The sequence below is a fragment of the Ictidomys tridecemlineatus genome, chromosome 9, assembly GCF_052094955.1.
Source record: "Ictidomys tridecemlineatus isolate mIctTri1 chromosome 9, mIctTri1.hap1, whole genome shotgun sequence".
NCBI classification, from domain to species: domain Eukaryota; kingdom Metazoa; phylum Chordata; class Mammalia; order Rodentia; family Sciuridae; genus Ictidomys; species Ictidomys tridecemlineatus.
Genome location: NC_135485.1, coordinates 1,094,993 through 1,106,720, shown reverse-complemented (window position 1 = coordinate 1,106,720; position 11,728 = coordinate 1,094,993). Strand labels below are relative to the sequence as shown.

Sequence of the window (11,728 nt, the reverse complement as noted above, 5' to 3'; positions counted from 1 at the left end):
CTAGTCACAGGACAGGGCAAAGTGGGAGACCAGGCAAGCCAGAAGAGGCAGTGGTCAGCTGGGCCTGTGGCCCCAGAGCGTGGCCTTCTCTCCCTGTGGACGCTGGGCAGCTCCTGAAAGCTCCGGCCCAGACCATGACATGATAGATTAAGGCTCTGAGAGGCCCCGCTGTGGGCGGGGAGGGGCTGAGGGCAGAGGCCCGGTGGCCAGTCCAATGGGACCCGGCTCAGGCCTGCTGGGGCCTGGCTCAGGAGGGCAGGAGCAGGGGCCCACAAGCAGCTGACATCGGTAATGCTGGGGGAGGGGGTGGGGACAGAGGAGGGGTCCTGAGTTGGGGGGCACTGACGGCTCAATCCGGCCCGTCACTGCTCAATGGGCCCTTGTCCCTGTCCATTGAGCACTGCATTCCGGGCCCCCTGGCGACGGCCAGCCACGGCCATCTCCGGGGAGGCAGGAATGCAGCGGGCGGGGCTGGGCTGGGGGTGGCGGCTCCCGTTCTCACGCCCGCGGCCACTCTGGCCGACTCAATTGGAATTTAAATGCCGGCCATTGTTGTCCCCAGGATGGCCAGGAGTCAGTGTTGCCCTAGGGGCTGGGCCAGAGCCTGGACTGGGGTGGCTAGCCAGCTCTGCCTCCAGCAAGCCCAGGCACTTCTCTCCTGTTGGCCCTGCCCCGGCCCCTCCTCCAGGTAGCCCTCCTAGACTACTCCAGCCCTGATCATCCCCTCTGTCCCCTCTGTCCTGGAGGGAGGGCAGGCCCCTGCTAGGTGGAGCCCCCTTTCCCACAGCGTGCTCCACCCTTCCCGAATCCCCATCACAGGGGCCCAGGAGCCCCCACGAGATGAGGAGGTCTCAGAGCCCCAACAGAGCCTGTACCCAGAGGCAGGGAGGCTGGCAGAAGCAGAACCCAACCTCCGTTTACCCTGAGGCCCCAGCCCAGGCAGGGCAGGGCAAGGCTTGCAGGAGGCCTGGCCCCGGTGGACCTGCACTGGGCCCAGGTTCCCACAGGCAGGCCTCCTGCTGAGCCACCGTCCCCTGCTGGCCCATCACAGAGCCAAGGTCCACAGGAGGGTCCACTCCCCTGGGCCCGGCTGTCTCCAGGTCCAGGCGGGACTCGGGGAAGATGCACACCATGGGCGCCCCTGGCTTGTGAGCACACACGGCTAGTAGGTGCTGCCCGCTGTACCTGAGCTGGGCCTCTGCCTCTCCACAGCAGCCAGGGTGTCGCTGGGCTTGTTGACGTCCATAGGGCCACAGCCCACTGAGGAGTGTCTGCTCTGTGGGTGAGACTCCTGACTCCCTGGCCTCATACCCCAAGCCCTCCTGAGCACAGCATGAGCCCCGGGCCCGGGGGCACATCCCCTGTACCCAGGGCCCTCGGAGGGCAGGCCAGCTCTGGGAGGCCCCCTCCCACTGCGCCCTGCCCACTCTTCCTCCCAACTTCATTCATGTATTTAAAAGGGCTTCGCCAGGGCGAGGCCGGCGCCGCATCCTAGCCCTCAGCCCAGTGGAGTGGGGGTGACAGGGCCTCCTGCCCACCCCGGCTGAGAGGTGCTGACGCAGTGCTGGCCACACCACCCCCAGCTCTGCCCCTGCCACCCTGCTGCCCACCTAGACACCAATGGCCTAGATCTGCCAGCTCCACACACTCCCTGCACAGACTCGGGCTGCACCGCCCTCCCGGGAGCCCAGCTGGGCCAGCAGAGTGTCGCAGATGAGAACTTGGATGTGGGGCAGGGAGGCACCGGGCCTGGGGCTGGGGCTCAAGGGGCATTCCGGACCAGGCCATGGCTGAGTGGGTCCAAGAGGGGAGAGGCATGCGGTCAGCAAAGAGCATGGCCCCTTGGGCAGGAACTGACCTGTGCAACTGAAGGGCCCTGGTCAGGGACACCTGGAGGCCCATGGGTAAGTGGGCCTGCTGTGGGCAGCCCCTGGGGACCGCTGGGGCCCAGGGTGCCCAGAGGAAGGTGGTGTGAGAACAGCCAGGTAAGCCAACACCGGAGCCGCCCGGCCCTGCCCCAGATTTGCTGCCATCCGGCAGGAAGGCCAGGTGGGGCTGGGGCAGTGTGGGCCGGGACACCAGCCTGGGAGCCCCCTCCCGCTGTCCTCTCCCAGTCCCCTCTCCCTCTGAAAGTGTCTGGCCCTGCTGTATCTGGGCAGATCTGCCAGGGAGGGGCCAGGACAAGGGTCACGCTGATCCCTCCGTCTCCAGCGACGGCCTTCCAGGTCTGCAGTGGGCAGAGCGAGGAGGGCAGCTTGGGTTTCCAGTTGGCCCCTTCCCAGGCGCCGACACCTGCTTTGGGCGCGACACGGCCCTTGTCTTGCTGTCACAGATAACACCTCCACGCTCACCGGCTGTCCAGGGGACAAGGCTGGCACCAGGCTCCAGCCAAGCAGCGGCAAGCACTAGGGCCACTCCAGGGAGGGGCAGTGGGAGGCCAGAACCCCCCCTCCCCTCCCTTCAGCCTATCTCAGGGCTCAGGTTGCTCCTGTCCCACAAAGGATCCCAACACCTCCCGTGCTCGGCTCATGGGGCCCAGAGGGAAGGGGAGGAAGTCCCCCTCCCCAGGCCACCGTTGGACCCATGGCTTCTCTTCCCCGTCCAACAGAGCAGCCACAGGGAGGGGTCCTGGGCCACTCCCAGCTGTCATTTTCATCTCTGGGAGGAGGGGACCAGAGGATCTTCCAGTAGCTGGGAATGAGTGGGCAGGGACTGGACTACTGATGCTGCCCATGACCTGGCCCCGGGGCCCATCATCTCTGGGTCTTTAGGCATGTATGTCCAGTGCCCACGCCCTGTGTGGCCTCGAGTGGCCTCGTCCGTTCCCCACCTCTGCCTCTGCAGCTGATTCTCCCAGTAAACTGGGTCATCTTGTGGCCTCCAAGTCCCTCTGCACAAACCTGGTCCACAGGGCCGCACACCACAGAGGGTCACTGAGCTCCAACCCTGCTGGGGGCCAGGCTTACCCAGGGGCCACGTGTCTATGAGTGTGTCCCAGGTCACTGTACCCGGTGGTGGGGGGACCAGAGCAGAGGTGTTGGCAGTGCCCCTGCTGACTGGACCCGAGGCCCTGGGTATGCAGTTGGCCTGCAGGGTCAGGGTCACAGCAAGCTGCAGCCAGGGCTCCCAGCACCCCTGCCTTCCCAGAGTCCCCAAAGGCCTGCCTATTGCTCCTCTCTGAGCACCTGCCTGCAGGGCTCCTGTTGGCCTCCTGGCAGAGTCAGCTTGGAGGCCACGGCGCATAACGGGAGGGGACGGGGTGCTATGCTGCAAGCCAGACCTGGAGGCCCCAGCAAAACCTCCAGGCTCCAGCATTGGGAAGGCCGGGGGGAGGGAAAGGCTCCTGGCCACAATGCTGGCCCCTCCAGGACACCACCACTCCCAGCCCAGCCTTTAGAAAAGCCCAGAGAAGGGGCTGGGGATGTGGCTCAAGCGGTAGCGCACTCACCTGGCATGCGTGCGGCCCGGGTTCGATTCTCAGCACCCACATACAAACAAAGATGTTGTGTCCGCCGAAAACTAAAAAATAAATATTACAATTCTCTCTCTCACTCTCTCTTTTAAAAAAAAAAAAGAAAGAAAGAAAGAAAGAAAAGCCCAGAGAAGGTGAACCCTTCAAGTCACACAGCACAGCAGATTTGGGAAGCAGATTGGAGGTGTTCCTTGCAGAGTACCCCAACCCCATGCACACAGCCCTCCCAACAGCTGTCCGTCACGGTCTGTCAGCACCCAGTCTGGTTAGGGACCCTCCCAGGGAATGTCCAGTCTTGCCAGCCTTGTGATCCTTGAGAGCTGTACCAGGGCCCCTCACCACGGGGGAGTCTCAAACCTGGGCCCTGGCCATAGCCACCCAGTGACCTGAAGACTCTTAGAGGGAGGTTTTCAAAGCCCAGCGATCCCAGGGACCTCCCAGTCTCAGACTGGACACCCAAGAGAGCCTGAAGAGTTTCTGACAAATTTCCTTGGTCCTGCCCCCTGACCTATGGCTGCCCAGACCCTGTAGAGCCAGGAGTACCAGGGCCTTGAGCCCAAGCCCAGCCAGGATAAAATGCCAAGGGGGACCCCAAGCCTAAGCCCCCACAAGGAGTCAAGCCTCCAAAGGGTTCAGAACTTGTACCCTACTGGCTTCTACCCGCAGGGCCACTGGGCCACCCAGTGAACAATGACCAAGTGAGAGGAAGCCCATCCAGGGCTGTGGCCTTAGCCTGGCTCTGCAGCCCAGGCACCTGGTTCCCCACTGTGCTGCTCGTCCTTTTCTGTGGGCATCTGGACTCTGAGTGTGAATCCCATGCCTGTCAGAGGTTACGCCCTGGGCTGGGCACTTCTCCGAGTCAAGCACTCCTCCTCAGGGGGCCAGAGAGCTCAGCCTGGCAGGCAGGCAGAGGGGCTTCCTGGGGCTTCTCCCAGGATGGACCAAGCCACCCTGCCTGAGCTGCCTCCGCCCACCCCACCCTGCCCCCTGGCGCTGAGCCCAGCAGCCTACAGAGCTCATTAGCACGGCGGGCCCGCCAAGCTCACTTTAATTGGGGCCGGCGGGACGTGAGAACCCAGGGACCCCGTGCCCGGGCCGCAGGGGGAGGGGGCGCCTGCCTGAGCTGCCCGCGGCGGCGGCCCCAGATTAGTGAGAGGCTCAATGGGCCCAGCGAGCGGTAATTAAAACTGCCCGCCTGGGCTGAGGCGGCCAAGGGAGTCTCTGGCCCTGGCCCCAATCCCACCCGAAAGCCTGCTTGGCCAAACAGCTCGGCGTGTGCCCTTCGCCCACAAGCCCTGGGGGCCTCCCCTGCCAGGGCCCAGGCTAGTCATGGCACACTGTGCCTTCCTCAGTCTCCCTTGCTGACATGGGTGTCTGGAGGCTGTCATCAAGGAGGCCCGGGACCCATCCTGGTTCATGGTAGGGGCCGGGATGTGGCCAGCCCCTTCAGGGCTTCTGGGCACCCCTGCATGCTGCCTCTGCACTGGGCCTCCCTGGATAGCCCTGAGGACTGGCTAAGTGGTGGACACTAGGCCCAGAAGGGTCCAGCCCAGACCCTGGAGCTTTAAGTGAGCAGAGGGCTATTTCAGGAGGCCTGGCTGAGTTGTGCTGGCCAGTGGCTGCTGATCTACCTTTCCTGGTCCTGACCCGAACCAAGACCAAGTGGCCAGGTCTGCCCAGCAAGGCCAGGCTAATGGTGCACAGGGAAACACTGCCCTTTGGCTGGACAGAAGAGTAGTCCCAGCTAACCCAGAAGCTCCAGAAAATTCTAGAAGGGGAACTGTGCTGAACTCGGCTGGCCAAGAAGGGAGAGTGGCCAAACTGGGAGTGAGAGGTTGAGGAAGGCCTTGGTGCTGGTCCTGACACCCTCTCAGTGGGAAGTGGGGTGCAGGGGTCTTCAACAGGGACGGGCCAGTGGGCCCACTCCTCTTGGCTGGTTGCCTCCACACCAACCCAGTCATGACTTGATTAGGTTCCTGAGGCAAACCCCAGGCTCCTGCTGGTTGCTCCAGAGTCATAGGATCCTGGCCAGGCCTGACCTTGTCCTGGCCAGGAGACTGGGGGCCCGTGGAGGGCATAACTCTGCTTTTGTCCTGCTTTCCCAGAGGCAGAGGGTCGGAGCTGGCCAAAGACACCTCCCATCAGGAGAGGCAGGACTCCTAGGCTGGGAGTCACCCCAGAAGGTCTCAGCGGCCTCTCTGCCCTGGGCTTGGGCAGGCTCTGGGTTTGTCTCTAGAGCTGGGGAGCCCCTCAAGCCACTCTGATATCTACCGGCCCCGCTCTGGTCCTGACCCAGAGGGGTACAGAGTGGGAAATCGGTTCAGGGTGTATCAGTGGCGCATGGGGATGGGGGACAGCTGTCTTCCCTCAGGCAAGATTGCAAGGCAGGCCAAGGAGGCGCCCGGGGGCCATTCAGGTTCTAATGGCCATCCCTCAAAGATGCACGCGTGCCCATCAGCATGCACTCACTGAAATGCCGACACCTGGCCCTACCACCTGGTGCCTCCTACCCAGCCCTACCATCCATGTGATGTCTGGCTCGAGGGCGGGAGGCAGGGTCCTGTCAATGTTTTACCACCAAAGTTGAGAGGCCATCATGACTCTGGGGTGTTGGCAGGAGTGGGGGCCTCCTGGGGCAGCCAACTCCCCACAGGCCTGCCTGAGTCAGGTTTGGCCACATTTTTTCTTGGAGTCTGTTGCTTCTTCCTATTAAGATGTTTACTCTCCTGGGGCAGGGGCACTTGCCGAGGGGCACCTGCATGTGGGGACATGCATGTGCATGCATACACGTGTCCATGTGGCTGGGTGACTGAAGGCAGGTTCCAGGTGGCCTCTGGCACTGATGGTCAGCACTAAGCAGAAACAGAATGGGAACTCAGAGAGGGGAGACCTAACCCAGGCCACAGCCTGCAGGCAGCAGGCCAGTGATGAGTGGGGTCCAGGTCAAGACCCCAACTCTAGTCCCCAGCCCAGCTGGGCAGAGGTTTAGGGCTCTAGGGCCAGCAGTGCCCTGAACAGGCAGGCGGCTGGAGGGAGTTGGGCCAGATGAGAATGGGAGTGGAGATCCAGGTCTCGCTCCACACCTACCCAAGGCCTGATCCTAGGCTGCTCCACACAGGGGCCACAATGTCTCCCCTCTAAAGTGGGAGTAATAAGGCTGCTTTCTGTAACTATTCTGAGTGCATCCTCCAAGTTCTCCCTGGAGACAGGGTGCTGGTCAGCAGCTCCTCCTCTGGCTCCTGGGGTGGGGAGGGTCCCCTCCCCCTCCCTCCTTGACTCAGACTATTTGAAAGAAAGGGTGTGCCGAAATGGGAATTGAGGGAGGGATAGGAACCTACACCTGTACCCCTGAGGCCAAGGGTTCCAGGGAAGAGGAGCTCAGGGACAGTGCCCAGAGCTGAACTTGGGAGATCCAGGCAGGCCGCTGGGACAGGGCAGCAGCGGTGGGCAGGTTGAAAGCCAGGACCTGGCCGTGGGGATGGTGGGGATGGAAACGGGGCGCTAGAGTGGTTCAGAGGCCACGTGGGGACCAAGGGCCAGCGGCCTAGTGCGCAGCACCCAGCTCCCCGACTTGGAGACCACTTTGGACTAGGGGGCTGGGGACCTCCCCAGACAGCCTTGGGGCATGAAGTGGCATAAGTGGGAGCGGCCTGCCCCACGCAGAGGCGAGGTCCCCGCTGGCCTCGGCCGGCAGCAGCGGAGTGAGCGGGGCGTGGCCGGGAAGGGGCGCCCCGAGCCGCTCAAAGGCCGCTAATGTTCGCTAATCCCGGCCTTTCAGGCGGCCCGGCCGAGCTGTTGGCCCAACAACAGGCGGCTGAAGGAGGAGCGCGGGACGCGGGGGCTCTATCCCGACGGCCCGCCCTGCCCGCGGCCTCCCTGCCACCGACTGGCCTCGGCGGGGTCGCAGGGACTCGGACGCGGGGCCGCGGGTCCACCGGGTCGGGAGGCCGGGAGGCCGGGGAGGCCGGGGCGCCCCTCCGCGCGCCGCTCCCAGGCCCGGGCGCGCGCGGGGCCCTCGCAGCGCAGACGGCGGCCCCCTCGGAGCGTGACCCCGGCTTTCAGCGCCGCCCCTGGCCCAGCCCCAGCGCCTCGTTAGGGATTTAATTAAGAAGCCGCCGGGGATTTGCATAATCTCCGCGCCCGGCTGGGAAGCCCCGGGAGGGGGCGGGAGGCCCGGGCTGGGCATGTCCCTGTGGGCGCGGGTACCCCTTGCCGACGCCCAGAAGTGGCCTGGAGGAGGCAGGAAGGTCCCTTTTGTGTCCAGGCCGGCCTTGGAATTCCCCATCCAGGCCAGAGGGTCGCTCAGCCTCCACCAGCCACCAAGCTGTAGACCCAGCACGCTGGAGGGGAGCCCCTGCAGGGGCCTCGTGCACCTCCTCGAGCAAACAGAGAGTGCAAACATTCCAGCCCCAGCCCCAGCCCTGCCCTGCCCCTGCCCCAGGTCCTCGAAACCTGCCCCCACTCCCCATCACCCATGGCAGCCAAGGGTCAGGCCTGGGTCCAGAGTGGGGGCAGAGTGAGGGACAGGGCATTCACCCATACACAGTGCCTGGTCTGAAGAAGCAGACACCAGACTGGGCGCCTCACTTCTAACCAGAGCTTCTCTGCTGACCACTGGACTAGCTGGTAACCCCCAGACTGTCGTGGACTTTGATCTGAGAGTGGCTGCCTCTGAGGCCAGTCTTCTCCTGGCCCTGTGGCTTGAGCACTGCCCAAGGTCAGTAGAGCCCAAGACTTGCGGGGTGGGGTTCCTTCTACCCCATGGCTGTCCAGCTGGGGGAGCTGAGGCACTGGTTACAGGGTTTTCTCTTAGTGACTGGGTCGAGGGAGGGTGGCACCTTCTGCCCCCGATGCTGCTGCATTTCACACAGGGCCTGGCACCAGCAGCCCCCTCCTGGGGCCTGGCACCCGCCTGCCCTGTGGGCATTCCCACAGCCTTCAAAGGGCACCATGAGGCCCAAGAGGGGCAGGGCCTTTCATCTCTTGGGTGGCTGTATGATCCCTAGGGGCATGGCTACCTCCCAAGCCCTGCCCCCCAGTGCCCTGGTAGTACCCGCCCTCCAGCCAGCTGTCCAGCCAGCCTGAGTTCTGCCCACCACCTGAGGGAGGGGCCCTAGTACCCAGAAGGGGCAGGGGGCTAAGGCTGGGCATACTGGCCCAGGACTGGCCTGCAAAGGCCTGGAGTTTCACCTCTCCCAGTGTCTTACCCTCAGCCCAGCCCTGCACAGCCTCGGTGCTCAGAGGGCCACGCCCACCCCCAAATCACTGTACTGCTGGGCCTCTCAGTCCCTGGGTGCTGAGGCTCAGCACACACGTCCCCACTCCTGTCTCCTCACTGGGGCTGGGCATGTAGCCCAGTGCTTTGCCCCTCAGGGCCACTCAGGTCTGGCTCCTATTGTCCACTTCTCAGAGAGTCCACTCCTCCTGAGAGCCTGCTGGGCACCCGGCACACTCCCTGTCTCTTCTGCACTGACGTCACTTTTGGAAAGTGGCACCAGCCCTCCTCCACACATTGTGGGTGTCTCCGTCCCAGGACCCCCCACCCGGGGGGAGGACCGATGAGACTTGTTGATGTCCTCCTGCAGTTGCCTTTTGCCCATGGCTGTGCAGCATGTCTTGAGGCTCTCCAAGCCTAAGTCTCCACCTCTCTACAGGGCCACCCACAGCAGGGACCATGGCAGGGGGTCTCAGGGGACAGGAAGAGGTGCTGTTGATGAATGCTCAGCACGGTCCAAGGTGTGAGCATGGGCTCCAGGGAGGAGGTGAGCCTCGTGGGCCACACTCAGGCCCTGTGAGGTTGGCCTACCCAGCACCTCCATTCCACAGTCTTGGGGGAGCAAAGAGCAGAGGCCAAGCCCAGAGGAGGGCCCTGGTCAGCATGAGCCCTGGTGCCCTGCTCTGGCCTGGTCAGATCTGGGTTCTTCTGGACAGGTGTCAAAGGGTGAGTGGGAGCTCAGGAGGGTGGAAGAGGAGGTAGCACCACAGAGCAACAAGGCCCAAGGTCTGAGGATGGCTGTGGAACCAGGAGCAGCCAGGCCTGCACTCTAGGACTCTAGGGTATCCCTGAGCTTTGCCTGGCCCAGGGACCCTGGGGACAGAAATCTGCCTGGGAATACCATGTTTCAGCTCCTGGCAGGCCCCTCTCTCCACCAAACTGGGCTTCGTCCCACTCTTGGTTCGCCAGGGAGCCTCAACTCATCTGAGAGCGAGGCCTAGGACATAGGAGGACCCTCCCCAAAACAGAGGGACCAGAAGCCAGGGGTGACCAGGGACAGGGCCGTCCTGGCCAGGCCTAGGTCCTGGTGTGTGGGAATTGGTGGAAACAGGGGCATGTAGCCCAGTGGAGGCAGGCAGGGGGTCTCCCAGGACAGAAGGGCTTCAGCTCACAGTGAGGCCCAGGGTGGACCCAGCTCTAGCACCAGCCCCGTTGTAAAGATGGCCTAAGGCCTGAGCCTAAGCAACTCCATTTTCAAACTCCAGGTTGAAACCTTCGCCTCACCAGACATGACTACGGAGCCCTCCAGTATGGCCCTCAGGCACAAACAAGTCACTTATCCCCACCCTGACAAACTCAGAGTGAAGCCTCTGGTATGTTGTCCTTGCCCCCAATAAGGGGGACCACCAGACCAGATGTTTTAACCCCAGGGTAAATGATGTCACTGGGAAATCCAGTGGCAACTGATAAGGATTGAAAGGGGGTCGAAATCCCCAAAATGGAGCAAGAGAACATTCAGCCAGCCGACACTGATGCCCTCCCGCTGAGAGCCTGATGAGGACCTGGACTGACATCCCAACACTTTTCATCGTTGCTGATCCCCTGCATCTTCCTCACCACTCTCAAACTCTACCGCCACATCTTGACCCTGGGGAGAGCCTCCTCAGCCAGCGGTCAGCTCCACCCCAGGAGAACCCTGCCTGGGTTCCTGACCAGATCACTGCGGTCTGAGTGAGTGTGCATCTGGTCTGAGTGAGTGTGCATCTGGTCTGAGTGAGTGTGCATCTGCTGGACTTAGAGCCTAAGGCTTGAGACTTTTGATCTGACACTTGAACTTGGCACGCAGAGGGCATGTCTGTCATGAGCCTGTCAGGATTAAGTGTGTTTGCGGTGCTTAGAATTAATCTAGAAAGGTTTGCTGTGAACTGATTATGGCTACTGCAGCGACTAGCATTAAGGATTGACGACTTTCTGATTAAGAACCTATAGAGTGAAATTGTATTGAGTGATCTGAGGGAATAAAGCACTGACCAGGGCAGAAGCGTGTGGACATTCTTTGTTTCTCCCCCTGGACTGTGTGATTCGCACCTTTTGCCGTCGCGACACCTGTCTTTAGCTAGAGGGTCTTCGAAACCCACAGGGCACAGGGCACAGCCAATAGCACCTGCAAGAAGTCTGGAGACCCCTCCTGCCCTGGACAGGTCGCCCTGCCCATCTCGCAGGCTGGGCCCCTCCACAGGATCCTGCTTGATCCACATACCCATCTCCTTTGTCCCTTGGTGGGTCAGAAGAGGACTAGGCCTGCCTTCTGGTGAGGCAGGGAGTAGGGAAGCCGCATGGCTAATACCACAAAAGGGAGGCCAGCCTGGGCTGCAGCCCCACTGTGACGGTGGGGCCAGGGAGGTTCCTAGGAGGCTCAGAGAAGGATGGGGCATGAGGACGGGGCAGAGGGCTCCATTCAGGGAGGTGCTGCAGGAACAAGCACAGGGGTAGCCAGTGAGGGGGTGTCGGCTTCCCATGAGGATGAGGTGTGGGCAGGAGCCAGCCCCAGGGTCACACTCAGGCCCTGGGTCTCCCAGACCTGCCCACCACATCACAGGGCCTCAGAGCACCATGGCCGGGTGGGGAGTCAGACAAGCCACCCGTCTCCACTTGTTTCCACTGAGGGGTCTGTTACCACAGGCTCCCAAAGCCCTCTCCCATTTCTCCCTTGGGCCCCCTGGTTCCCCCAGATCCTGGGAGGATCCTAGCTGTAGGAGCAGTTTTTGTCCCGATGGGTGCTGCCCTGTGTTTGGGCCACCACAGTCAACACCATGCCACCAGACAGGGCCTGAGTCCAGTGGGTGAGCCCGAGGCCTGCTCATCTGCCCCAGCCATCTGGGCACCCAGCTCTGACTGAGGGAACGCCGGGTAGAGCGGGTGGCTGCCCTGGGACCCTGCTCTGGGCCCTGACCTCCTGACTGGTCACAGGCTAGCCGGAGCTCTGGGGGGCCCAAGCGAGTCTTGGCTGTGGGGCAAGGTGGAGGCTGTGAGCCTTTAGG

General features: G+C 62.7%; 1 long non-coding RNA gene across 1 annotated transcript; it reads left to right on the top strand.

Annotated features, from left to right (window-relative positions):
* The first annotated feature begins 384 nt into the window (after positions 1 to 384).
* LOC144366563 (uncharacterized) lies at positions 385 to 10,728 on the top strand. Its single transcript, XR_013425617.1, has 2 exons — positions 385 to 8,189; positions 9,953 to 10,728. It is a non-coding gene; the product is annotated as an uncharacterized LOC144366563 (long non-coding RNA).
* The last annotated feature ends 1,000 nt before the right edge of the window (positions 10,729 to 11,728 follow it).